General features: G+C 38.7%; 1 long non-coding RNA gene across 1 annotated transcript; it reads left to right on the forward strand.

The window, feature by feature from the left end:
- The first annotated feature begins 1,611 nt into the window (after positions 1 to 1,611).
- Positions 1,612 to 26,660, forward strand: LOC116528976. Its single transcript, XR_004259315.1, has 4 exons — positions 1,612 to 1,778; positions 6,041 to 6,048; positions 21,171 to 21,175; positions 26,650 to 26,660. It is a non-coding gene; the product is annotated as an uncharacterized LOC116528976 (long non-coding RNA).
- The last annotated feature ends 260 nt before the right edge of the window (positions 26,661 to 26,920 follow it).

The raw sequence follows: 26,920 nt of genomic DNA on the forward strand, positions 1-26,920 counted from the left end.
TATATCTGGGTGCTCCTGTATTGGATGCATATATATTTAGGATAGTTAGCTCTTTTTGTTACCTTGATCCTTTTGCCTTTATGTAATGTACTTCTTTGTCTTTTTTGATCTTTGTTGGTTTAAAGTCCATTTTATTAGAGACTAGGATTGCAACCCCAGCTTTTTTTTTTTTTTTTTTTTTTTTGGCTCTTCATTTGCTTGATATATCTTCTTCCATCCCTTCATTTTGAGTCTAGGTGTGTCTTTGCACGTGAGATGAGGCTCCTGAATACACATACTGATGGGTCTTGGGTTTTTATCCAGTTTGCCAGTCTGTGTCTTTTGATTGGGGCATTTAGGCCATTTATATTTAACATTAATATGATTATGTGTGAATCTGATCCTGCCATTTTGTTACTGGCTGGTTATTTTGCCCATTAGTTGATGCAGTTTCTTCATTGTGTCATTGGTCTTTACCATTTGGTACAATTTTGCAGTGGCTGGTACTGGTTGTTCCTTTCCATGTTTAGTGCTTCCTTCAGGAGCTCTTGTAAGGCAGGTCTGGTGGCAATGAAATCTCTCAGCATTTGCTTGTCTGTAAAGATTTTATTTCTCCTTCATTTATGAAGCTTAGTTTGGCTGGATATGAGATTCTGTGTTGAAAAGTCTTTTCTTTAAGGATGTTAAATATTGGCCTCATCTCTATTCTGGCTTGTAGGGTTTCTGCAGAGCAATTCACTATGAGTCTGATGGGCTGCCCTTTGTCGGTGACCCATTCTTTCTCTCTGGCTGCCCTTAGCATTTTTTTCTTCATTTCAGCCCTGGTGTTTGGGATGATTATGTGACTTGGGGTTGCTCTTCGATGAGGAGTATCTTTGTGGTGTTCTTTGTATTTCCTAGATTTGAATGTTGGCCTGCCTTGCTAGGTTGGGGAAGTTCTCCTGGATAATAAACTGAAGAATGTTTTCCAGCTTGGATTCATTCTCCCTGTCACATTCAGGTACACCAATCAAGCGTAGATTAGGTCTTTTCACATAATCCCATATTTCTTGGAGGCTTTGTTCATTTCTTTTCACTCTTTTTTCTCTAACCTTGCCTTCTTGTTTTATTTCATTGAGTTGATCTTCAGTCTCTGATATGCTTTCTTCTACTTGATCGATTTGGTATTGAAACTTGTGTATGCTTCACGAAGTTCTCGTGCTCTTTTTCAGCTCCATCAAGTTGTTTATGTTCTTCTCTAAGCTGGTTATTCTAGTTAGCATTTTGTCTAACCTTTTTTCAAGGTTCTTTGAGTTGGGTTAAATCATGTTCCTTTAGCTTAGAGAAGTTTGTTATTACCCACCTTTTGAAGCTGCTTCTGTCACTTCATCCAACTCATTCTGCATCCTGTTTTGTTCCCTTGCTGGTGAGGAGTTGTGATCCCTTGGAGGAGGAGAGGCATTCTGGTCTTTGATGATTTCATCGTTTTTGCCATGAAACAATGGCAAAAACGGTTTCTTCCCATCTTTGTGGGTTTATCTGTCTTTAACCTTTGAAGTTGGTGATTTTGGATGGGATGTCTCAGTGCATGTCCTTTCTTCTGATGTTGAAGTTATTTCTTTCTATTTTTTATTTTTCCTTCTAACTGGTCCCTCTGCTGTAGGACTGCTGGAGGTCCACTCCAGACCTTGCTTGCCTGGGAATCACCTGCTGGGGCTGCAGAGCAGTAAGGATTGCTGCCTGATCTTTCCTCTGGTAGCTTTGTCCCAGAAAGTTACCCACCAGGTGTCAGCCTGATCTCTCCTGTATGAGGCATCTTTGTTATGCAGGGAGCCTCTTGAGGAGGCAGTCTGTCTCTTGTCTGCCTTCAGAGGTGCTGTTGGGCTGCTTTGGGCTCAGCCTGGCTGCTGTGTAGGCTTCCTCTGGCTTTTGTTTACCCAGGTGAGATTAGACCTGCCTTCGCAATGGCGGACACCTTTTCTTCCCACCAAGCTCTATCATCTTGGGTCAAGCTTGGACTGATGTGCTGGCTGCAAAACTCTCAAGTGAGAGGGCTTCAGTTTGCTGGTCTTTGTGGGAGTGGGACCTGCCAAACTGTATCACCTGTCTCCCTGCTTTCACCTCTCCCTCTTCCTGGGGGGCAGGTAGACCCATCCTGCAGGCGCTCTTGGCACTAGTCAAAACTTCTGCCCAGATCTGTGCTGACAACTCATGGCACCAGCCAGAGCTGTCACTCAGATCTGTGTTGGTAACTCATGGTGCTTTGCAGCCCAGCAGTGTTCTCCTGGAATGTGGGTTGCAACGGCCATGGGAGAAGTGCAGTATCTGAACCGGAGTGCCAAGGGGGTAACGTCCTCCATCTTCCATCCAGTTGCACTTCCTGGGTAGGGCAGTGCCCTACCCTGCCATGGTTTGCCCTCCTTGGGCTATACCCACTGTCCAGCCAGTCCCATTAAAATGAACCTGGTACCACATTTGGAAATGCAGATATCACTTGCCTTCTGCATCTCTCTCACTGGGAACTGCCTCTGGAGCTGTTCCTATTTGGCCATCTTTGCAGTCCCAAAGTAATTTTTATAATGTAACTCAGATATTTTTACAACCCTATTTAAAAACTTCCCATAGTTTCCAAAGCTGCTGGAATTAATCTAAAGCCCTGACTATGGAGCCTATAAAGCTCTACCTGATTTGATACTTGGTTTCTTCTCTATCTTCATTATCCTCTGCTAGCCCATTTGCCCACTATGCTTAATAATCCCATTTTAATTTTTCACCTGCATTCCAGGCCCATCTATTCAACAATGTACTTTACGTGTATACTTTGATGTCTCACAAGCATCTCAAACTTAACCTGTCTACACACACACACACACACACACACACACCTTGAGCCTTTACCACCCATCTAATTTTTCAGAGCAGAATTAGGTGTTGCCCTTGTTTTTCTTCTCTGTGAGGCCTGTTGTTTTTATTTCAAAGAAAACCTTGAAGTCATCCCTTTTCCCCAGTTCCATTGCAAATGCTTTAGTTAAAGTCACCTTCATCACTGGCTTTGACTAATAGATTAAACATAGTTTTTGGTCTCCGCATTTCTACATTGCAACAGTTCACATAAGTCTTATCTTCAATACCAGTGATAGCATGCCCTTCAGCATGTATGCTTTGTCGATTTGTGTACATTAAAAGAGTAACATGCTTTTGTGAAAAGTTGAGAGGTGTTGTCCATCTGGTGAGAATACAGGCCGGGCTTTGGAAATTTCTTAAGAAAATGTCGAACTTGACAATTATATTTTTGGCATCCAAAATGTGTAGTTATAGCACAGCATCTGTATTAGTCCATTTTCATGCTGCTGATACATACCTGAGAGTGGGTAATTTATAAAGAAAAAGGGTTTAATGGACTTACAGTTCCACATGACTGGGGATGCCTCACAATCATGGCAGAAGGCAAGGAGGAGCAAGTCATATCATACATGGATGGCAGTAGGCAAAGACAGATAGGTTGTACACAGAAACTCCCCTTTATAAAACCATCAGATCTCATGAGACTTATTCACTATCATGAGAACAGCATAGGAAAGACCTGCCCCTGTGATTCAATTACCTCCTACTGGGTCCTTCCCACAACACGTGGGAATTCAAGATGAGATTTGAGTGGTGACACAGCCAAACCACATCATTCTGCCCCAGGCGCCTCCCAAATCTCATGTGCGCACATTCCAAAATCAATCATGCCTCACCCACAGTCCCCCAAAGTCTTAACTCATTTCAGCATTAGCTCAAAAGTCCACAGTCTAAAGTCTCATCTGAGACAAGGCAAGCCTCTTCTGCCTATGAGTCTGTAAAATCAAAAGCAATCTAGTTACTTACTAAATACAATGGGGCACAGATATTGGGCAAATACAGGCATTCCAAATGGAGAAATTGGCCAAAACAAAGGGGTTACAGGCCCCATGCAAATCTGAAATACAGCAAGGCAGTCAAATCTTAAAGCTCTAGTATGATCTCCTTTGACTCCATGTCTCACATCCAGGTCATGCTCATGCAAGAGGCAGATTCCCACAGTTTTGGGCAGCTCTACCCCTGTGGCTCTGTAGGGTACATCCTCCCTTCTGGCTGCTTTCACGGGCTGGCATTGAGCGTCTGTGGCTTTTCTGGGTGAATGGTGCAAGCTCTCAGACCCATTCTGGGGTCTGGAGGATGGTGGCCCTCTAATGACAGCTCCAGTAGGCAGTACCCCAGTAGGAAGCCTGTGTGAGGCTGTGACCCCATATATGCCTTCACACTGCCCTAGCAGAGGTTCTCCATGAGTGCCCTGCCCCTGCAGCAAACTTCTGCCTGTGCATCTAGAATTTCCATACATCTTCTCGAATCTAGGTGGAGGTTCCCAAACTTCATTCTTGACTTTTGTGCACTCATAGGCTCAACACCATGTGTAAGCTGCCAAGGCTTGGGACTTGCACACTATGAAGCCACAGCTCGAACTCTACATTGGCCCCTTTTAGCCACAGCCGGAGCAGCTGGGACACAGGGCATCAAGTCCCTAGGCTGCACATAGCATGGGGACCCTGGGCCTGGCCCATAAAACCATTTTTTTTTTTCCTTGTAAACCTCTGGGCCTATGATGGGAGGGGCTGCAGCAAAGATTTCTTACAAGCCTTGGAGTTATTTTCTTCATTGTCTTGGTGATTAACATTCAGCTCCTGTTTACTAATGCAAATTTCTGTAGCTGGCTTGAATTTCTCTTTAGAAAATGAGTTTTTCTTTTCTATCACATTGTCAGGCTGCAAATTTTCCAAACTTTTATGCTCTGTTTCCCTTTTAAAACTGAGCACCCAAGTCACATCTTGAATGATTTGCTGCCTAGAAATTCCTTCCACCAGATAACCTAAATCCTCTTTCTCAAGTTCAAAGTTCTAGAAATCTCTAAGGCAGAGGTAAAATGCCACCAGTCTCTGCTAAAACACAACAAGAGTCACCTTTGCTCCAGTTCTCAACAAGCTCCTCATCTCCATCTGAGACCACCTCAGCCTGGATTTCACTGTCCATATCATTATCAGCATTTTGGTCAAAGCCATTAAAAAATCCCTAGGGAATTTTAAACTTTCCCATGTTTTCCTGTCTTCTTCTGAGTCCTCCAAACTGTTCCAACTTCAGTACCAAATTTGCTTTTACATTTTTTGATATCTTTTCAGCAGCACTCACTCCTGGTACCAATTTACTACATTAGTCCATTTTCATGCTGCTGATGAAAGACATAACCAAGACTGGGTAATATATACAGGAAAAATAGTTTAATGGACTTACATACGGTTTCACATGGCTGGGGATGCCTCACAATCATGGTAGAAGGCAAGGAGGAGCAAGTCACATCTTACATGGATGGCAGCAGGCAAAGACAGATAGCTTGTGCAGAGAAACTCTCCCTTATAAAACCATCATATCTCATGAGACTTATTCACTATCATGAGAATAGCACAAGAAAGACCTGCCCAAGGTTCAATTACCTCCCACTGGGTCCCTCCCACAACATGTGGGAATTCAAGATGGGATTTGGGTGAGGACACCACCAAACCATAACAGCTTCCATATTGTTCCAACTCCAAATTCAAAGATAAAGCCTAATAATGCATAGTTTGATGATTACAACTCAGGGCTATCCTGGAAAATTCAGGCCAAAAAGTTAGGAACATATACTCTGCAGTAGGAAGCAGAAAATATCTGGGCTATTGCTAGGAATTCTTTAACTAAAACCTTTATCTTTCTAAAAGTCAGAAGAGCAGGTATTGTTAAAAAAAAAAAAAAGAAAAGAAAGTTTACCTTTTTTATTCTACCCAAGAAGTAAAAAAAAAATGGAGCTAAGTAAAATCTTCATCTCCCTTTTCTCAGAACTCCTTAAAGAGCTTAGGGAAATGTGGTGTGAGCAACAATAGTTCCCTAGATTACTCCACTTTTTTCTGTTATTAAATAAGGAAATTTTATACCTTGAATCTTATATCAACAGTTGCTATATAAAAACCACTCTAAAGCTCAATGGCTTAAAACAACCATTTATTTAGCTCACAATTCTGGTGGTTACCAGTTTTGGTTGTTTGGAGCTGGGAAGTTCTTCTGCTGGCCTCTCCTGGGATTGCTCATGCAACTACCATTACCTGGTGTCTCGACTGGGTGGGATGGCCTAAAGAAGCTTTCTTCAGTTGTCTGGCAGGTGGTGCTGACTGTCACCTGGGCTTCTCTCCAAGGGTGGTTTTTATCCTTAAGAGGTCTCATCTATGCTTTTATCCATAAGAAGGCTAACTTGGGCTAGAGTGTGAGAGCAGAAGCTGCAAGGCCTCTTGAAGCCCAGGCTAGGAAGTCAAACAAAGTCACTTCAGTTGGCCAAAGCTGGCCGCAGAGGTAGCTCAAATTCAAGGGGAAGAGAAATATACTCTACCACTTGATGAGGGAGTGATGAAATCACATTGCCAAGAGTTAGCATGCAGGAATGAAAAGAATTGGGGCCATTATTGCCAGAAATCTATACAACTTGATTACTTTACCCCTTTAGAGAAATACTTTCTCTGGGTTATTAGATTGGTGCAAAAGTAATTGCAGTTTTTGTATTACTTTCAATGGCAAAACCACAATTACTTTCATACCAAAATAATACTTCATATATGTATATCTATATATATGGATATGTATGTGTATATGTATGTGGATTACATACTGTAACTAAGAAATGTACATGTATTCACAAATAGCATGCTTGTGTATAAATAAATGGTTTACTAATATGTAGGTATGTATTAGTGAACCTACAAACATTTGGACAGGAGTTGTTTGTGGTTGTCTATTATGTTGTCTAAATGCATTTTTAAAAGGATCCATGCAATAAATGCATAAATATGTCTTAGAAGATGTGTAACTCTTAAATAAATAATATTATTCTTTTGTTCAGATAAGCAATGCATAATTCATCACTAGCCCTTATTGTGGCATCTAGAAAGCTGAGAGTTAAATCTAATGTCGTCGTCCATGCTTGATATCTTAGATATAATTGTCTTTCACTTAGAATTAGTTTCCTATTTCAATTATTAACTTCCTTATTGTGTATGTATATTTGTTATAAGCTACTTTACTCATTTTTGAAATGAGATAAAATATAATCAAAACATTAAAAACTATAACAATGTGCCCATTGTAGTATCAGCTGGATTTTCATTTTAGAGAATAATGATAATGCACTCTAGAAACACTGGAGAACCAAATGTTGAGATCATTTCACTTTGGTAATATTTTTAGTCTTAGCTTATGCAATAAAAATCGTTCAAATAGTGGAGAAGAGTGCCCTAGAGAGCTACTGGACTCAAATGCTTATAGTTTAATGCATTCTGTTTCTCTCACTTCACAATCAATCATCTAGGAGAGCCATGATGATTCATCCTTAAAAAACAGTCATTGATTTTATATCTTCATTTTCAACCTGCTCTCCAATTCACCTCTTCCTTCTTTCTTCTAATTCAGAAAGGAGTCTTCATGGAGAAACAAATAATTTGGTTATTGGCCAATATCAGGTTATTATCTCACATGTGAGAGGTATCTTAAAATAAAGCTACTTTTTCCTCTTTTGATTCTTGTCATTATTTTCAGTAAGTTTCTGAATTATAAACTCCCAGTTCATACCATGCATCATATTTTTCTTTGATTTCCTTTTCTCTGCAAAAGAATCCAAATATATTTCTCCACAAAACAGTTGCATTTGTCTTGCCCTTTTTAGACTAGAAGTGCAAATCATTCAAATGGGTATGGAGGCTACACCATTTTAGCTGTTTAATTATTCAATCACACTTCACTGATTCAGGGATGGCTTATCTGGCAAACTCTACCACCCAGGGCACAGTCACCAACCTGTAAGTAGTCAAAGAATTGCCAGGAAAGTGTTATATCACATTCAAGTTGTCAATTTTAAAAGACATGGAAAGATTTCCACCAAAATTGTTACTGTTAATGTTCTTATTAGTTTCTGTGCTTTAAGGAGTTAAGTGCAATTACTGGGGAAATTAATTGGTTGGAGGACTCATTCATCATTCTTTCACCACAATTTTATGGAGTGGGCACTACACACCAGGTGCTGACTAGGAGCTGGATCCTCCATAGTGATGAACAAAACAAACACCACTGCCATCCCGGTGGAGCTTGCAGGATTGCAGTGGAGATGCACAGTCACTAAGAAAAAAAAAAAGAAGTAGAACGTGAGGTATAACAGAGAATCCTGAGTGGGAGTGAGGAAGTAGAGAGCATGATGATTTATTTAGAGTAATTAGGTAGGGCCAGAAGCCCCCAAAGAGGATGGAACCAGGAATGTGAAAAGGGAAGGAAGGGTGCAATAGCAGAAACAACAGCCAAAGGATTTGAGGTAGGAAAGAGATTGGCAATGCAGAGGTGCTGCAAGGAGGCTGGTGTGATATGAATATGGGTTAGAAGTGAGAACAAAATGACTTGGGATTGAGGAAGAAATTGTTGGATCATGGAGGGCTGTGCAGACCACAGTAATGAGTTTGGATTTTATTCAAAGTGTCGTAGGAAGCCTTTGAAGGATTTCAAGTGTAGTCACTGGGTAACCAGGTTGAAGTGTTTTGTTGCTCTTTTCATTTGGTTATATTTGAAAATAAATAAATAAATGATGTAGGAATGCTTCTGCAAATGTGTGGTGCAGAAATGAATGCACATTTTAAGGGCCCTAAATCTTAAACAATTGAGGGAGTGTTCTATAGGAAAAATGACTCAAAACTACAAATATAAAATGAGGAACAGAGTTGTCCTGGGAGGGCAGAGCTTGAGTTTCATCGTCTCACAATATATCCACTAATTTCTGGTATTGTGGAAAGGGTTGTATTGATATTTCTGGCTTTAGATGGAAAGCAAAGTCGATTTTTAAATTTGAGAACTGCTTGAAGCACTCTCTCCACCATTCATCAGAAGCTCTGAGCTTTTTTTCCTTTTTCTTTCTTAACCTTTCTTGTATCTCACTATTCAATGCCCCCTGACTCAGAGAGCCCACGTTAAACACTTGTTTTTGTTTTGGCACTTGCCTTAGAATTGATTTGGAGGTTTTCTGTTTGTTTCATCCTTCCATACAAGTGTATACATCCTTTGTAGCAACATACCTCAGAGGGTTAATATGAGTGCATCTGAAACGGTATGGGACTGGGAGATGAGATGGAAGAAACATGCTGAGAGTTTTGCAGTCCACATTTTAGAGATTCCCTTGTCTCAGGAAAAAAAAAAAATGCTGGAAATATTCCAGGAGACTGTTAAACAGTGGTATTCCAAAGCTTCACTTTTTTAAGATCAAAGACCCTGGAATGTTTAAGGGTCTTTATTGAGTTGGAATCTCTGCCTCTTTTTGTTCAACATTCCTATCTCCATTGAAATCTCATTGAACATGTTGTATATCTCTTACCCTACCTGTGAAGCCATTTTTCCATAGGAAATGGTGTCTATCCTGTGAATTGCATTCTCTAAAGAAATAATGCTTTGCTCTTCGTGAAATGGAGAGAAAGATGAGCTGCCTAATTTATTCCATTCCCAGGGCTTTGGAACAGAAGTTGAAATGAATGAAAATAATTGAGTCTGTAGGCCTGGTCTGCAGATATGAAAAATGTCTGGAAACTGTTGAGTATGGAATGGCTTTAATTTATTCTGTGGATTGTAGCCCATGATCTGCCTGTTTGTTGTTAACTTTCATAAAAGAGAAAGAAATGCAGAGAGCAAAAGCTTTCAGAATGACTATGGTTGGAAGGAACCAGTACTTGAAGCTCTGTAATTGTTATTTACATTGAACAATGGGGTATTGTTCTGGAGGAGTGAGTGGAAGAGGAGGAGGACAGAACCTGGTACAGTCAGACTGACATCCTCATAAGTGGGATCTCAAATGGTTTATAGCCATTGAATGACTTCCTTCCCTCATTAGCAAGTAGGCCTGTGGATGCTGTGGAATGACGAAAGCTAAGACTTAGTGTGAGTAATAGGAGGTCCTAAGAACATAGCTTCTCCCTCTACACTGAGAATATTGTCTCTAGACTTTCTGCACGTGACTCAAATGCCAACATGTTTGATATTGACTAAAGCATGACAAACTTTACTTTCTTTTATGTTTCTACTCCAATACTTATGGTTCGTTAAATGATTATAATAGGGCTGTCTGGTAATACCACATGGGTATAGGTGGAGAATACCCTTTAACATACCTTTCTTTGTTTCTGGGTTTTCACATTTTTCTTTAATTGCACAGGCCTGCGCTACTGAGAACTGTAACCCCAGGCTCCTCGCAAAGCAGTTGACTTTGACATCCTGGATGACTTATAGCAACACTGAGTCATCAGGCCTTTGGCTCTCATGTCTTCTAAATAAGAAGTAGGAGAAAGCAATTCCTGCTTCCATCCCATAGAGAGGATGGAAGGTTTTCCATGCCTCATTATCATACCCTTAATCTCCCTCCTCCCCTTTTAAAAGGTAGTATTGAAACCATCTGGGTTGCTTTGAAGTAAGTTTATTTTACTAAATTAAACTTTCTCGGATTGTGCCTTTAGAAAACATACTATGCCATGTAACATTTGATTAATTCTGGCACAATTACACCTGTGTTTATAAATCTGACAATTTAGTTTGTGGACAAAGAAAGCTAGAGTCAGAAATTTGTGCAAAATTAAGTCTACCGGTAGGCTCCACGGTTTTTTTCTTTTTTTTTCCTTTTTGATATTATTTGGGATTAAATGTTTCCTTGTGTGGGTAAATATCTTTGGTTTTCAGGATTAGGTTATTTAAAGAGACAGTGTAGTACAGTAATAAAAACATAGAACTTAGAGCCAGGTTCAAATCTTAGGTCTACAACTTTACTGTATAACTTTAGGAAACTTGCTTTGCTTCCCTGGACCCCATTAATCTCAACTATTAAATGCTGACTGTGGTGGCCAGCTTCCAAGATGGCCTCTGATTCCTTCCTCTTGGTCTGCAGGCCTGTGTGTAGTCTCCTGTCATGTTCATTAGGACTGACTTGTATAACCAATGGGTTATTGTAAAAATGAGGATGTGTGACTTCTGAGGTTATATAATCGAAACCATGTGGCTTTTTCCTTGCCGTTTCTCTTACATTGCTCAGTGTGGGAGAAATCAGCAGCCATGTTGTAAGGATAGTCAAGCAGCGTGAGGAATGGCCCATATGGTAGAAACTAAGGTTTCCTGCCAACAACCAGCCGGACAGCTTCTGGCCCCAGCAATGCGTTTAGATGTTTGCAACTCTGGCTGATGTCTTGATTGCAACCACCTAAGATATCTTGAGTTAGAACCTCCCAATTATGTGCCTCCCAAATTCCTGACCTACAGGAAGTAAATGAAATAATAAGTGTTTCTTGTTGTTTTGAACTGTTGAGTTTGGGATAATGTGCTATGCAGCAATAGATAACCAATATAATTACAATGATTTCACCCCCTCCTGTGATTGTTAGGAGGATTAAATGTGGCAGTGTAAGGGCTTTGCATAGAATCTAGCACATGATAAGTGTTATTCGGAAAGATAAAAGCATTATTTATGGATGGAGCTTGACACCAGAAGACCAGCTCTTCTCTCCAGCACCTGTACTCCAAATACTTTCTCTGGGTTCTGCATTTAGTGGATGAATAATTCCAGATTTACTCCAGAATGGTAAATGGGTGGCATGCCTAGTATGTCCTTTCTCCTTCCTCACGTTGTCTATCCCACTTCTTAATTTCAGCCTTGCTCTTGCAACCAGCTTCAGGGTAGTATTGGTCTGATTAATACTTGCTTCAGCTGCACCAGGGATCTCTTGCTTAATCCTGGGCTTCTCTATTGCTGTCTTGGGGCACATCAACATGGACCCTTTTCATCATTTGGATGCATGTGCAAACCTGGACTTGCAGTGGAGTTGCCACTAGGACCCACTGGGAATGGGAGGTGGTGGATAAATACCCCTCTTTTCCATCCCTTGCCTGGATGATTCTAAGGCACCTTCTATGTGGCTCCTTGTAGTGCCCCTAGTGGGCTGGAAACCTGCTGCTCACAGCAGAGATCTGCTCAATAGTGCCCCTCAGAATAGACTTTCCCTCCTTTTGTCTTACTCTTCCTTACCCCCTTTTCTTGTTCCTTGGGTTTACAGACGAAAACAGACTACCTGCATGCCAGCCCTGCATGCCTCTGGTTCTGCTTCTTGGAGGTTAACTTAGGCTAAGACATGTGGCTCTAATAAGAATCCACCAAGTGCTGTATGCTTAATGTAAGTTCACAAAACCATTAACATGATACTGGATTTGTCCCTTTCAATGGTTTTCCACTGTTCTGTGGATAAAATCTCAAACATCTAACTTACATGGTGGTAGGGGCTTCCCCAAGCTGAGACCTGCTCGTATCTCCATCCTCCTCCTCAAACTTCTGCCCATCTCTTCTCTACCTTAGTCTTACTGGGCTTGGTCTGATTCTTTTCACATGACATGCTGATCCTTTTCAGCGTGCTCTTTGGATCAAGAGCATGCTGTTTCTTCTTACTGTGCTTGACAAATTATCAGTTGTTGTTTAGGTCTCAACCTAAATACCATATCCCCAGGCTGGCCTTGCAAATGTCACTTTATTCCCCTATCAAATTGAATGTCTCTTTTCTTGATACCTATTGCACTTGTGTTTTCTTAATGTTTATGTTTCTGTCCTGAGTGTAAACTTTATGAGGGCAGGCACTGTAACTACCCTGTTTTCTGTTGTTTAATGCTTGGCTTAGAGAACATTTTAATAAATATTTATTAAATGAAAGAAATAATTTACCCAGGCAAAGTTTCACCTGGCTGATAATTTTATGTGTGTTCTTAAATGCCTTAATCTATCACTTTAAAACATGAACAATATCCAAAAGGGTCTCCTTGAGCTGCTAAAACAAGACATTACTTTAATAACATAAACAATAAATTTGTTGTTAGTAAAAGGACTTATATTTTTCATTACTTTACAAAAAGACAGAGACAAAAGCAAAGGCAAAGGCAAAAAGGCAAAAGGCAAAAAGGCAATATCATAGAATCACATCAACTGACGAACTTCCCAGTATTGAGTACAGTATTAAGTTATAATCAGTTTACAAAATTTGACTGACAGACAACTTTTAGAGATCATCTCTGTTGGATAGAGTCTACCCCTGCATGATTAGGTAAAATTTGTAGTTTTAATTCTTGTGATCTAAACTCTACTTAAATAGAAAGTACTTTTAGCTTCCAAATAAGTAGGAAGAGAACTCTATTGATTGTTTAACAGAAAACAGGGGGTATCCATCCTAAAAACTCTACTGGCCATTTGAGACACAGCAAAATTATTCAAATAGCTATATTAAGGATTCTTGTTGTATATTTAAGGATGGAAAGTCTTTTATAGCTGGGATCATGCATCAAAAAACATTAAGATGAAGTTTAGGACACCCTGTGTTAACTGGCATTAAGTAGTATAAACATATAAACCAATACTGAAAATCTGAAATTGCACCAGAACTGTATTATGGTACAGGCAAGAAACCTCTGAATTAATGGTGCCCTTAAACAAGTTTCATTGATGAATATGTTTGCAAATGGAAGTTAACTCTGTGGTAGGTCAATAATTAGAAAGATACCTCCCTTGATAGATTACAGGGTACTGTGAACTAAGTTTATTATGTCTTCATGATTATAAAGATCACATGATGTGCAAGACACCATTCATTCATTTAACAAATATTCATTATTGAGTGCCTACTATGTTCCAGGCACTTCTCTAGGCCTATGAAATGCAGCAAGAACAAAACATATTTTAGCATGTTCTCTTTAAGAACAAATTTTGCCATGGTAAAGGGCTGTGCAAAACCTCATTAAAAGGAAGTGACTGATATCATTGGGAATTAGTGTTGGTCTGGCTACAGGAAATTGTGAACAGATTGCCCACAGTGTTTTCTGAAGAGCTAAGAGCTTCAAAAAGGGGAAGCAGTGTCACGTATTTCATCCGGATCCAGCTGTTACTACAGTTTACTTGAAGACTGGAAATGTTCTTTTTCTCTAAGGAAATTGGGATGCATTGAACTAGGCTAACTGAACTCACTTCTCACTCAGCCACAGGTGTTCTCTTTGGTGGAGCTGAGCTCTCTCTTCTTTTCTCTCCCTAGGACCAGGGGAGACTTAGCCAGGCATAGTGAGTTGTTGCTAAAGACCAGAGAATAATTATGTACAGAGTTGACAAAAGCTATTAGCAGTCTTAGAAATTAAGGAAAAACCACATTTCAATCTAGATTGAATAAGGCAAGATACATTAAAAATTAATTTCTGGGGCCGAGTGCGGTGGCTCATGTCTGTAATCCCAGCACTTTGGGAGGCCGAGGCAGGCAGATCACGAGGTCAAGAGATCGAGACCATCCTGGCCAACTTGGTGAAACCCGGTCTCTACTAAAAATACAAAAATTAGCTGGGCATGGTAGCACGCCCGTGGTCCCAGCTACTCAGGAGGCTGAGGCAGAAGAATTGCTTGAACCCGGGAGGCGGAGGTTGCAGTGAGCCAAGATAGCGCCACTACACTCCAGCCTGGCCCCTGGTGATAGAGCAAAAGTGTCTCAAAAAAAAAAAAATTAATTTCTGGGACAAAATGGAAGGGATTTCTGCTGGGAACAGCCCAAACCTGTACGTGGGTGCCCTTAGTCCCGGGGGTGATGAGGAATTGAGAAAAGGGAATAAAGGCAGAGACGCAAGAGTAGAATTTACCGCATGGGTCCAGGGGACGAACTCATGCATGGAAAATGCTGGCCCCGAGCTCTGGGCTCCAAACACTTTTATTATGTGTATAATCTCATTGATCTTACCGGCATGGAAGAGTTAGGGTGAAGGGGTAGGTTGTGGGGGGTGGGGAGGGGGAAGAACACTTCAGATCCTTCTAAGACATGCTAAGCTAGTGCTCTGAGCGTTTAACAGCACTTGAGATCCTTCTAAGACATGCTAAACTAGTACTCTGAGTTTATCACAGGGTGTTATCAGGGTGCAGCTGCATCAGAAGTATAGCAGATAAGGAGCCACTTGGTCTGACCACACCCAGTGCATCAAGGGGCTTTTATCTCCTGAGCATTGAGGACCTAGAGCAATTAAAATCACTCCATAGTCTGAGAATTTAGGCAGAGCCTGAGGTGTTCCGGCATCTCTGCCCTACAAGGTTTTTCTCCTCCTTGTCAGTTCCCATCTGCAAAGACCCTCCTGGATCTTGTGAGCAGAGGTCGCCTCCCTTCTCAGAGATCTTTGCAAAAGTCCTCTTTTAGAGGCCCTCATACAGTCTCCATGTTGAGAAGGCGTTCGTGGGACCAGATCAGTATTCCCTTCTCTGCAACCACCCCGAGGTGTTCCCCGATGTTACTGTGTTCTTGGACGGTCTTTATCTTAGGTCTCCTATTGCCACTTGATTTCTATTTAACTGCACCAATAATATAGTTTAGTTCGGTGTATAAACTTCAGTGTACTCTGAACCAAACAAGGTTATAATTATTTAGCTAGAATTAACATAGATCTCCCCCTGGCCATTTTCCCCTGACCCACAGATTTTGGATGTGCAATCTGTCAGGCCTCCATGTGCAAGCCTGGACCCCCCACACCCCGCCTGCTTTCGCCATTATCCCTGATAGCCCAGTGAAGCTTCCCAGATATTAAGCTTCTCTCCCTACCCTGCCGTCTTAACTGTTATTATGATAATGTGAATACTCCTCACCCCACTCTGCCATCTTAACTGTTCTTACCATAATGTAAATACTCCTTATTCCACCCTGCCATCTTAACTGTTCTTGCTCTGTGAATATCCCTCCGCCCCACCCTACCATCTTAACTATTCTTTCGCCTTACCCCACCCGCGATTGTAACTGAACTTACGGTAATGTATATTCCTTGCCCCTACCTTTACCAATGTAACTGATCTTACTCTGTAACTTTCCACTGCCCACCCCAAACCTATAAAACCAACTCCTATCCCACTGCCCTTCCCTGATGCCCTTTTCGGCCTCAGCCCACCTGCACCCAGGTGAATAAACAGCCATGTTTCTCACACAAAGCCTGTTTGGAAGATCTCTTTATTAAATGCGTTTAATATTCGGTACTATTGGACTCGAATAACACAATCTAGATCAGCAGTTCTAAAGCTTGGATGGACATCTATAACACCTGTTAAACTCACTAGATTGTAGGTGCTTCAACTCAACCACTGTGATTCCAACGCATACAGGTTTGAGAAACATGCACCCAAGTGTTAAAATCCATTTGGTGATGAACTCTCCATCATACTTTCTCAAGGATTTCTAGAGTCATTGGGTGAGACAACAATTTTTTTTCATGATGCCTGGATTCCTAATTTCTAAAAATCTGTGTAACAAATAAAAGCAAAAATAATCACAAAGTTATAACATGGTAAATTCTTGCTGGTTAGTAGATTGCATTAACCAAGGAGGTCATATATGATACAGGGGCTGTGGTTCAATCCTAGATCAAGTATTTCTTTGTTTAATTGGGAAACACTATAAAATTTGTCTTTTTCTTGTTTTCCAAGCACTATAATTTAGAGTCTTGGCCTGAACCTTTGCATCATTGACTGTAGAGATAGAGATCTTTAAAACTTAAAGGAGTTTTTACTTAAAATTTATACTAACAGTGTATGAAGTCAAGTGAATCAACTAACAGTCGGGGAGACGTGAACTGCATTAATGGGACTGTTACTGCTGTTTGGTAAAGAATGACTTGAAGACTGAAGTGCAAAGACAGTCTTGTGGGTTTTGTTTTCTCTCCTTTGAGTGTTACTCAATTTAACGTATCTCCTGACAAAAACCAAATCCCTTTAAGAATGCTAGATTACATAAACCCTTGGTTAGCCACGTTTGCAAAGATGTCTTTCTGAAAGATGGTAGGAACCATTTTTCCTTTGATGTTTTCTCTCAGCATTCTGAATTTGATATGTGAAGTGTATTTTGTGCAGCACATCAATCTTTGCTAAAATTCTTTAAGTTTTTCTTTACGAAAACCAGCAGAGATTTACCAGAGTAAATTATGAAACATTGCTGCAGTTGACTCTAACAAACTGGAATTGCACAACAAAATGAATGTACGATACAAAAAATAAAATTTAGTGGGCCTTGTTGTTTTCCATATAGTTTGGCCTGAAGGAAAAGTGAAACTAAGTTATAAATTGAGTTGTATGTTGTCTAACAGAATGAGGCTTTGAAGTAGTAATAGAATTTAGAAACTCTCCCAATTCTTGTCTAAAGCAAAAATCATCTCTTCTTTTTGCTGTATTCTCTTGAATCAGAAGCCTGTGCTTAGCAGCTGCTGTAAGTCACTCTTTTCATTATTGCAGTGTTTGACACTATAATACCTTAAAGTGGGTGTTGCTTATCTTGGGAGTGGTGGTAAATGTTAAATGAATGTGGGAAGGAGTTATAGATGTTTAACAACTGTTTGCAAAGGTTCCAGGGTTCTTGGGAGAGAACAGGAAATATTAATTTTATTCTAGTTCCCAAAGCCAAAAAGAAGGGGGAAAAATCTTCTTAATCTGTTTGGATTACCTCTAAGGAGATGAGTAATGAGTGAAATTCAGGATTAATATACAAGAAGAGCTTCTAAGAGACTGTTTAGACTACTGGCCAGCTTTCTCTTTCACAGAATTCCTCCCGAATTTTTTTTTAGAGAGAAAGTTCTCGGCCATGTTTTAAATACTTTGAAGAAAAGGGAATTAAGGAACTGAATAATCAGCCCAGTATCTAATAGACTTCATCATCAAAATAATGTTCTTTGATTTGTTTTACCTTCTCTGATGGCAATTTGTATTTCCTTAGGACGTGTACACTCAGGTATATTACAATTGGATTTATATAGTTTATTTTTCTGACTATTTAAAGACATTTGGTCAAAAGTCATTTTTAATTCTCAACCTTTGCAAAATCACTATTCCATGCCTTCACATTTCAAGGCCTATGTTAATTTAGCTATGGTATTTCTCTAAGTCATCAACAGAGACATCCCTTTCTATTGTCACTGATACATTTTAAACTACTATTGGGAATTTTTCTTAGCAATATGATTTTATATCTTCCATATATCTTTTAGGATAGTTATGAAAAATGTAAACACATAATTCGGCTAAGATGGCGCTGTTAGTGAGGGATGAATCCTCTATGTATTCCCCCAACTCCGTTGCTACTTGAAGAAACAAAAATAGTTACAAAGTTTTGTTTTTGTAATGTCTATAAATAATATAAATGAATATATTGCAGACTCTGCAATTTCATAATATGAGCAATTATGAAAATTTTCTTATGGATATATTGGGACTAGAAACTGACTACAGTTCCTTTTCCTTATGACTCCCTCTCTGCAGGGAATGGCTCACTCATCTCACTGCACTGCAGCGCTTTGGGATGGTAGAATTTGGCCTCCGCCAAATTGGCCCCTTACCTCCTGCTACTTTGGAAGCCATTTCTGCTGTTGTAGAAAATCAGATTTTCCTTGGTGAGCATTTTTGCCTGTCTGTAAAGTAGGCGGGACTTCTCCTGGGAATAAGCATTTGTTTTAAGTTGCTTGCCAGAAGGAAGGCATGCTTCCTTTGGCTGTCAGATCTTCGCCCAGGCATAGGGTGAGGCCTTTCTTTGGAACTCTTGTTTGCCCCTATTCTGCAGAGGTGCCTGGTGGTTGGGAGATTCCTGGCTGCTGTTCCTCTTTGCTACAATATTTGATCTACAAGTGATGCAATCCTCACCCTCACTCCTTGATGAAAGCTTTATGTTCTTTACATACAAAAATTTAAATTGCTTCAATTCTAAATCTTCTGAAAAAAAAACATTATTTTTTTGGCTGGGTGTGGTGGCTCATGCCTGTAATCCCAGCACTTTGGGAGGCCGAGGTGGGAGGATCACCTGAGGTCAGGAGTTCCAGACCTGCCTGGCCAACATGGTGAAACCCTGTTTCTATGAAAATACAAAAATCAGTTGGGCATAATGGCAGGCACCTGTAATCCCAGCTACTCAGGAAGCAGAGGCAGAAGAATCGCTTGAACCCGGGAGGTGGAGGCTGCAGTGATCTGAGATCGTGCCACTGCATTCCAGCCTGGACGAGAGAGCGAGACTCTGTCTCAAAAAAAAAAAGAAAAAGAAATTCATTTTTAAATTTAAAATAATTTAAATTGCTTAGCAATTGACCACATGAAATACTCACCTAGGGAATATGGCTCTGTAAATTCCAGTATATACATATATTTGTTGAACAATATGCAATCATGAAAAATACAGTTTGTAGCAATGTGGAAAAATGCTTATGTTAAATGAAAAAACCAGGATGCAAAATTGTATACGAGTTATGCTCACAACTAAGTGGAAAAGGAGCCCTGGTTCCTTCTAAAAAGTGTATGTCTAGAAAAAGTCTGAAAGAAAAATTACTAAATTATGGTTGACAAGGAGTGGCAAAACCATTGACAATTTCTGTTTTTCTACCTTGTTTTCAAATTTCTGTTATAGATACAGTATTACTTTAATAGCATAAATAAAAATTCAATACTTTCTCTTTTAAATGAAGCAAACAAATCCTTATCAGATTCCCTTTTGCTTTCCCATAGCTTGAAATAATAATCCTCCTTCTCCAAGTGACATTGGTGGATGGAAGAAATAGAGAGGAGAAGCGGTATGTTAGTAAAGGTAACGTTTTCGTTCATCTAATTTCACCAGAAGCATACGACTAGTACATATGTAATGAACAACTGAAAAATTGAAATGATTTGGTGGAAATATAGCTGTAACTTCTTACTTTAAGTGATTTATCTTCCAATCTTGGCTAGGACAACAGAAGATACGGTTTTTAAATAAAGCCTTTCATTGATGTAAACATAGGAGAGTTATTGAATACTTTGAGTTGCTCTATTTTACCAGTGATCATTAGGTTACCTAGTGTAAATTCCCTGGTTCAGAGGCATAGAAATTGAGACTTTGCAAGCAGAATGATTTGCCACCATGAGCAGCAGTGCCAGGTCTAGAAGGCACATCTCTGGATTAAGGGTTCCTTTCTCACTATGACTCTGAGTCTCCCAAAAGCTTAATGAAGTCCAAAGTCTTCTTTGGTCTGGAACAGTTTTAGTTCTGCATTGCTGTTTCATCTGACATGCAAAGCATAAGAGCCAAAGAATATGAGAACAGTTTTCCATGTCCACTCTGCCAAAACTAACATGCATTGGCAGTTGAACCACCAAAGCAATTTGGAAGTTTTCAGCACAGGAGCAAGAGCCTCTCTCCAACATAAATCACAGGAACAGCATGATTGTAGACAATGACCATGCGCAGTTTGCTCTGGGGAATGGGAAGTGAAATTGTAGAAGGATATTTCCAAATTGCCAATGTCCATACACAGCTAAAAAAAAAAAAAAAAAAAAAGGCCTTGTGGGCAATAACTCCCCAATTTTATGTGCTTTCTTCCTCTCTTAGAGCTAAGGAACGGAATGGGCATGTATTCATACTTCCATTTTTTGTTTGTTTTACAGCACTATTTTAGTGGTGCTCTGTTCATTACTGCTTCAGAAAAATAACTCCTTGTTACAGAATAGTTAGTTTGGCTAGTTGGAAAGATGTTTGAATTTTCTGTCTCTTTAAAAGAGGGAGAATGAGAAGAGTATTTCATGAGGGAAATGTGACATACTTCACAGTGCCCTGTGTTTGGGAGTTTCTTGGTAGAATACTCAACCTTGAGATGTATGCAATTGATGCCAAGACTATATGGTTGTAATGGTGTGTATTTCTATGTTATTATCTTAAACAATGCTCTCTGCGTTTATGCCCTTGTGGAAGCTTTGTAAATTAAAATAATGTGAAGTATTTTTCCCACATCATCTTTACAAGCATTTGAACATACACAAACTTACAAAATGCTTTTCAGATATGTTGTATCGTGATTTTCTACAACACCTCATTAGGGGTATGTATCATTATTTGTATTTTAGAGATGAGACAATACTACTTGGAAACACAGCTAAAAATTGGCAGGATATTGTGGTCTTCCTGTTGCCTCTGATCTCAAATTTGATGTCCTTTCTATTATGATTCATGACCCCTCTGCTATAGGGGACCCGTCCCACTTATGGGATAATAATTTACTAAAAATTCTATGCTTTGTGTAACTTAAGTTCTTCTGAAATTGTACTTCATTGCTTGTGTGAGATTCAGTAACTTATATCTTTCTCAGTGAGGGAAGGAGTAATGGAACAATGTTAACAATAAATTTAGAAGTGTCTCTTGTGATTGTGTTTTTTTTTTTGTAGAATAAGTTCATTTTGCTGAGTTTAAACCTTGCAAGCAATTATAAAATGCTGGTTAAATCCAAATAATAATTTGTTTTAGAAATATCTATTTTTTATCATTCAATGAATTAAAAAATATGCATGTGTAAGCCCAGACTTAATGATACAGAATAGTGGCATTTTAAAATCAGGTTTTTAAATGTGCAGGCCTTGGTAACTTTTTGGGCATCAGAGAAAAAGGCAATGGTATTAAAAGAAAGTGTTGTACTTGTTCATTAGGAGTTTTCATAGAAGAGTCCACAGCTTTTCTTCTGGATAATATGCTTTAAACTGTGTTGTGGTTCAGGAGTTGCTGGCTGTTTCATGATAGTGCTTTTTTTTTTTTTTTTTTTTTAACTCCAGCCTGTGAAACTGACAACAATGAAAAAATATGATGTTGTTTATCCACCTTCTACTATACTATTCTTCAACACTATCTTTTAATGCCTTTACTCACTTAAAAATATTCTGGAAAACCTGGACTTAGAAGAGTGAGTGACTTGCTGAGATTTCATGGTTAATAAGTGGGTTCGTCAGGACTTGAATAAAAAGTGTCTGGTTACAAAGCCACACACTTCACTTAACCACTAAGCCATTATAATATGTGCTATGTATGTGTGCACGTGTGTGTGTGTGTGTGACAAAGAAAGAGAGAGACAGAGGGAGAGAGAGAAATAGAAAGAGAGACATGTAAGACATGGTCTTCTTTCTCCTAATCATTCTCATCCAGAAATACTCTAATCACCAGAAAGGGTAACGCATTGGGAGTTATACAGTCTCCTGTATGAACTCAAGTGTTGCCTGGACATATATCTTCATTATTCCCTAATGTCAAGAAAATATGGCTTAGTAGCGTTTCAGTGGGAGAAGAGAGACACGTGTAAGCAGGAATAATTACTTTTCCTGGCAAGGAGACATTTTCTTAGTAAACTTTATTTCCTGACCTGTGACAAATACTTGAATCTTCACTTTTTAAAAACTTGAAGGATATAATGATTTAAAATGACTTTTGTATGCTTAAATATTTTTGGAAACAATTTTCAAGAACGCACAGTGATCTTTCCTTTCTGCAAAGATATTAGTGCTGAATGTCATGGAAAGAAGGTGATATGAAACAACAACCTGAGTTATCACCCTAATTGATCAGACCTAAGTCTGGTCAATTCAGGACAAAAGAAAGAACAAAATTAGGCCTACACTAATGTGACCTTTTTTTTTTTTGATTAGTGTGATTCACAGATTGATACTGCTAAACAGACTTGATAGCAGTTTGTGACCAGAAAGAAAAATTGAGTGTTCAGAAACTTTCAGAATAGTTGAAAAAAACTTAACAGTGTAATGTTACGTCTGTTGAATCTAATGATAAAAGCAATGGAGTTTATATTTTTTATATATTTTAATTTTCTTTTTCTGCTAATTCATGCCTATTTTCTTTCATAAAAATATCTGTGTATTTTACTTACCTTATCTTTTTGTAGGCAATTGTAACACAAGGATAAGTACTGATATTAGCTAAGCATATGTAAACATAGAAAAGATATAGTAAAATACAGTCTAAAGGATAAAATATGGTACACCTGTGTAGGGCATTTATCAAGAATGGAGCTTACAGGACTGGAGTAACTTTTTGGCCCTCAGAAAAAATGGCATTAGTATTGAAAGGAGTTTTAGAAACCCCTACTCATCATTCAGAGTCAGAAAAATCAATATCACTGTCTTCCGCCTCCGTATCTTGTCCCACTGGAAGGTCCGTAACCATGTGGAAATATCATCTCCCATGACAACAATGCCTTCTTCTGGAATACCACCCGAAGGACTTGCCTGAGGCTGTTTTACAGTTAACTCTTTTTATCTTAAAAAAAAAAAAGATAAAAAGTATAGTGCAGTAAATACATAAAACATAGTCATTATCGAGTGTTAGATACTGTACATAATTGTTTGTACAACACTTTCATATGACTGACAGCAGAGTAGGTTTATTTACACCAGCATCACCAGGAACACTTGGTAATGTGTTGCACTGTGATGTTATAACAGCTACAAAGTCACTAGGCGATGGAAATTTTTCAGCTCCGTTACAATCTTACGGGACCATTTTTATAGTATCTTGTCTGTCATTGACTGAAATGTCGTTATGTGGCACATGACTGTACCAATTAAAAACATGTAAATTATAGAATTAGATATTTTCAACCCTTGGTCAATCAGGCGAATAGGATCTGAAGAATTCTGGAGATTTGCAGGATAATGGAGGCAAATTTTGCTTAATCCCAAGCGGGAATTTTTGCCAAAAAATTAAAAGGGAGAAAATAGCCTAACAGTTGAATACCTTAATAAGGTATTGTAAGGATATCTTTGCTCAGTCTGTCATACAGGAATTACTGTATATATATATATATATATATTCATTCATTCATTCATTATTGAACACCTACTATGTATCCAGGGCCATTCTCTGGGTATTGGGATATACTTCAGGGATAATATAAAGGGTTGTTTGTATGTATGTTTTCACTAAGTTCTAAATTTTCTCAGATATACTTAGAAATGATTTAAATCCAAGCCCTTTGAGTTCTTTGATGTAACCCTTGAAGAACTCAGGCCCGCTGAGCTCATTTGCAGAATATTCTTAGCTGACCTGACTTCAACTCTGCTTTCTCTGTTTTCCTGGCCCCATTAGCTGTCATCTCAGTTTTTTTTAGCTCCTAGTTTTGGAATGGACCTAGAAGATAACAAGTAGAACAAGACAATGGGAATAGCAGAGTGTGAAAGCTAAATCTGAACACAACTGCAGAGGCGGCTCCCACCACAAAAACCTATTTGGCTTTAAGTAAGGAGGTATGGTAAACATAATACCCTTGATGACGTAGTGGGCTAGATGAACAGAAAGTGCTTTTAGCGTAAGGTTGGCAAAGTGTGCGTAACATAGATATTGAACAATCAAGGCGTTATTGCATGAATCAGCCATTTTCTCTCTGGAGGGGGAAAACAAGATTGCAGAGAAATTATCTTTTGAATCCTATTTGGTAAAGTCTCACCTCTGACATTCCATTGTGTGATTTTTGGGACTTCAAATGTCTTTACAAAACAACACAATCTTTTCTTTTGACTTTCTTTTATTTAATTTACCTTGATTTATCGTTAACAGCTTGTGTTACCACAAAAGGGAAAGTTTCTATCATTGATGCCATTCATGGTGCTAAGTTGTAAAATCGTCTGTTTTGTTGATAGATGTCCAGACAGTATTGAAAGGCAAAAGCCTAATCATTCATCCTCCATCAGCATTTAGGCTGGGTTCATAAACAAGAACACATGTATTAATTGGAACAGTTAGATACTTCCTTAGCATGGTTTGCAGAGTTCTTGATTTTTCTCAATATGGGAGAAGCTGGGAAGGTCAAGAAAAAATAAGCGTAAGTCAAAGAGAGACTTGTAAAATAAACAGCAACATCTGGCAAATGACTTCCTCTCATGGACATAGGAGGGACTCTTACTCAGGTCAGTGAAGGAGAAATGTTTTTCTTGGCAGAGTGTTAGCTTAATATCCATTGGATCTGAGAATAAGCCTTACTTAAGCTTATAATATTTCTCTTGCTGATAGTGTGGGGTTTAAGGCCTGATGCTCATAACAGCAAACATTTATTTGGCCATTCTTAAGAATCATTAGGTTTACTTTGAAGTGTTTTCAAAAGATATTTAAATTCTTCATTATCTAAATTTTTGTTTCTATCTTCTTAGTGAACTATATTATTTACATTGGAGATGTCTAGTACTGCATTTTTTTTTTGCTCAATTAATGAAAAGAATACCAAATTCTAGCAATTAATCATATCTTTTCAAACACACCAGTTTGGTAGAAACCCTGTGCAATTTCTTGATGCATAGTTATTCATAGTAAATAATTAATAAGATATTAATGTGTAATAACTTACAGTATGCTATTCTATGTCTTGTACTGAGTTTATAAAGGGTACTTTTAGGCTTTTTCTTAACAAGATGGACTTTTAAAAAATTGTTTTAACAGACTAAAAGAAAAAAATATGTTGTTATATTAAGAGAATAAAATAAAACAGAAGTTCATAAAATAGAAAAGCTCAGAGTCTTTCACCCAGGCCATAGCAGTGACAATTTTTTGACTTTGCATAATAATAAAATAAATAATGAAAAATTATTTTCAGATGATATTCACTATTTTTAAGTTAATATAAAGATAGTAAAGCTTTTAAGTTCTAATATGAGAGTTTTACAATTTATTGCTTCTCAGGGCAATAGGGATTGAGAACATGTTTTCATTGTTATGGGGAAGAGAATGAGATGATGGTATATTTCTCCAGAGGGGAAATGATGTAGAATGTCCACTTCATTTCCCATCTTACTTCCCTTCCTTCATCTCTCAGTTATTGCCATTTATTAAAACCAGATGGAAGCAAAGTGATTTAAACATGGGATAATTCAATTTTATGCTATGTTATGTTATGAGAAATGCAGATGTCCCAGCTTCAGGATTTTTGTGACAATGTTGTTTTTTTAGGTGCAGGCCATTCACATACTGAAACTATCTGTTTTGCTAAAGCCTTGTGTTTTGGACTAATGACTCTCAAAAAGACTGATGGACTTTAGGTGGAGATGTAAGTTTGTGACTTACAAGAGAAAGTGAAGATTTCTGGGATTTCTAAATGGGAAGGTTGTTTAAGTAACAGTTATCTGAATAGCAGGCCTATCAGGAACTGAGCTGTTTGTAGAAGACTTCCTAGAAACACTATAAGAGTGAGAAAACTGCTTAAATGAATACTTATAAGTAAATATTATAATATTTATTTGTAAAAAGTATTATAATAAATGTATTTATTTATAAATAAATTTTATAATTTTGTTATAATATTTATTTATAAATAAATAAACTGCTTAGGTAAACCCTTAAATTAGCTCCCCCCATTCCACCCCATGTTGTTTTTAGAAAAATCAGCGTGCAGAATATAATTGGCTTTCTTGAACTCAGTGCAATGGAATTTAGAGAAAGGAGAGGCTAATCTCTCATAATCTCTCTACCTGGAGGCATTTGACATTTGACACAATGACCAGCTTTTGAGTTGGTGACTCAGGTGGTGGTAGAAGGTGTAAAAGAGCATCCCATGGAGAGGCAATCATGTTCAGCTGTCATTTATTTTTTAAATGCATGAGGCCCTGTTTCTTATCTTTCCAGAGCTTCAGACTCACATGGCCTGGCCATTTTCCATTAGGTATGTCACAAGGAACTTGTATTTATTGTGACACTTTGGAACAGATAGTTATTCAAGGAAATTTATCACAGAGATCAGGGCTCTCTAACCTGAAAGGGGAAGGAATGTAACCTGAAAGAGGAGGTCATGGACATCGTTTGGTTGGCAGTCTGGGACTCTGCCTTGTCTCTGCTTCTAATTTTAGTTTGTAGATTGTACTTCCTTTGCTCTCCTGTGACTGTGACCAGCAGTTTATGGCTTCTCCATTGCTCATAAGTGTATACATATTATAGGTCCAGCTACATGAAGAGACTGAGTTAGTTCTCTTGGTTTTTAGTCTTCCAACCAAGGCTAACAGAGTCAAAATAATCTATACCATCATCTCAACCACTAAACTATGGCATTGAACAAA

This window comes from Sapajus apella, unplaced genomic scaffold, assembly GCF_009761245.1.
Source record: "Sapajus apella isolate SASKATOON/1434 unplaced genomic scaffold, GSC_monkey_1.0 scaffold61, whole genome shotgun sequence".
In the NCBI taxonomy this organism is placed as follows: domain Eukaryota; kingdom Metazoa; phylum Chordata; class Mammalia; order Primates; family Cebidae; genus Sapajus; species Sapajus apella.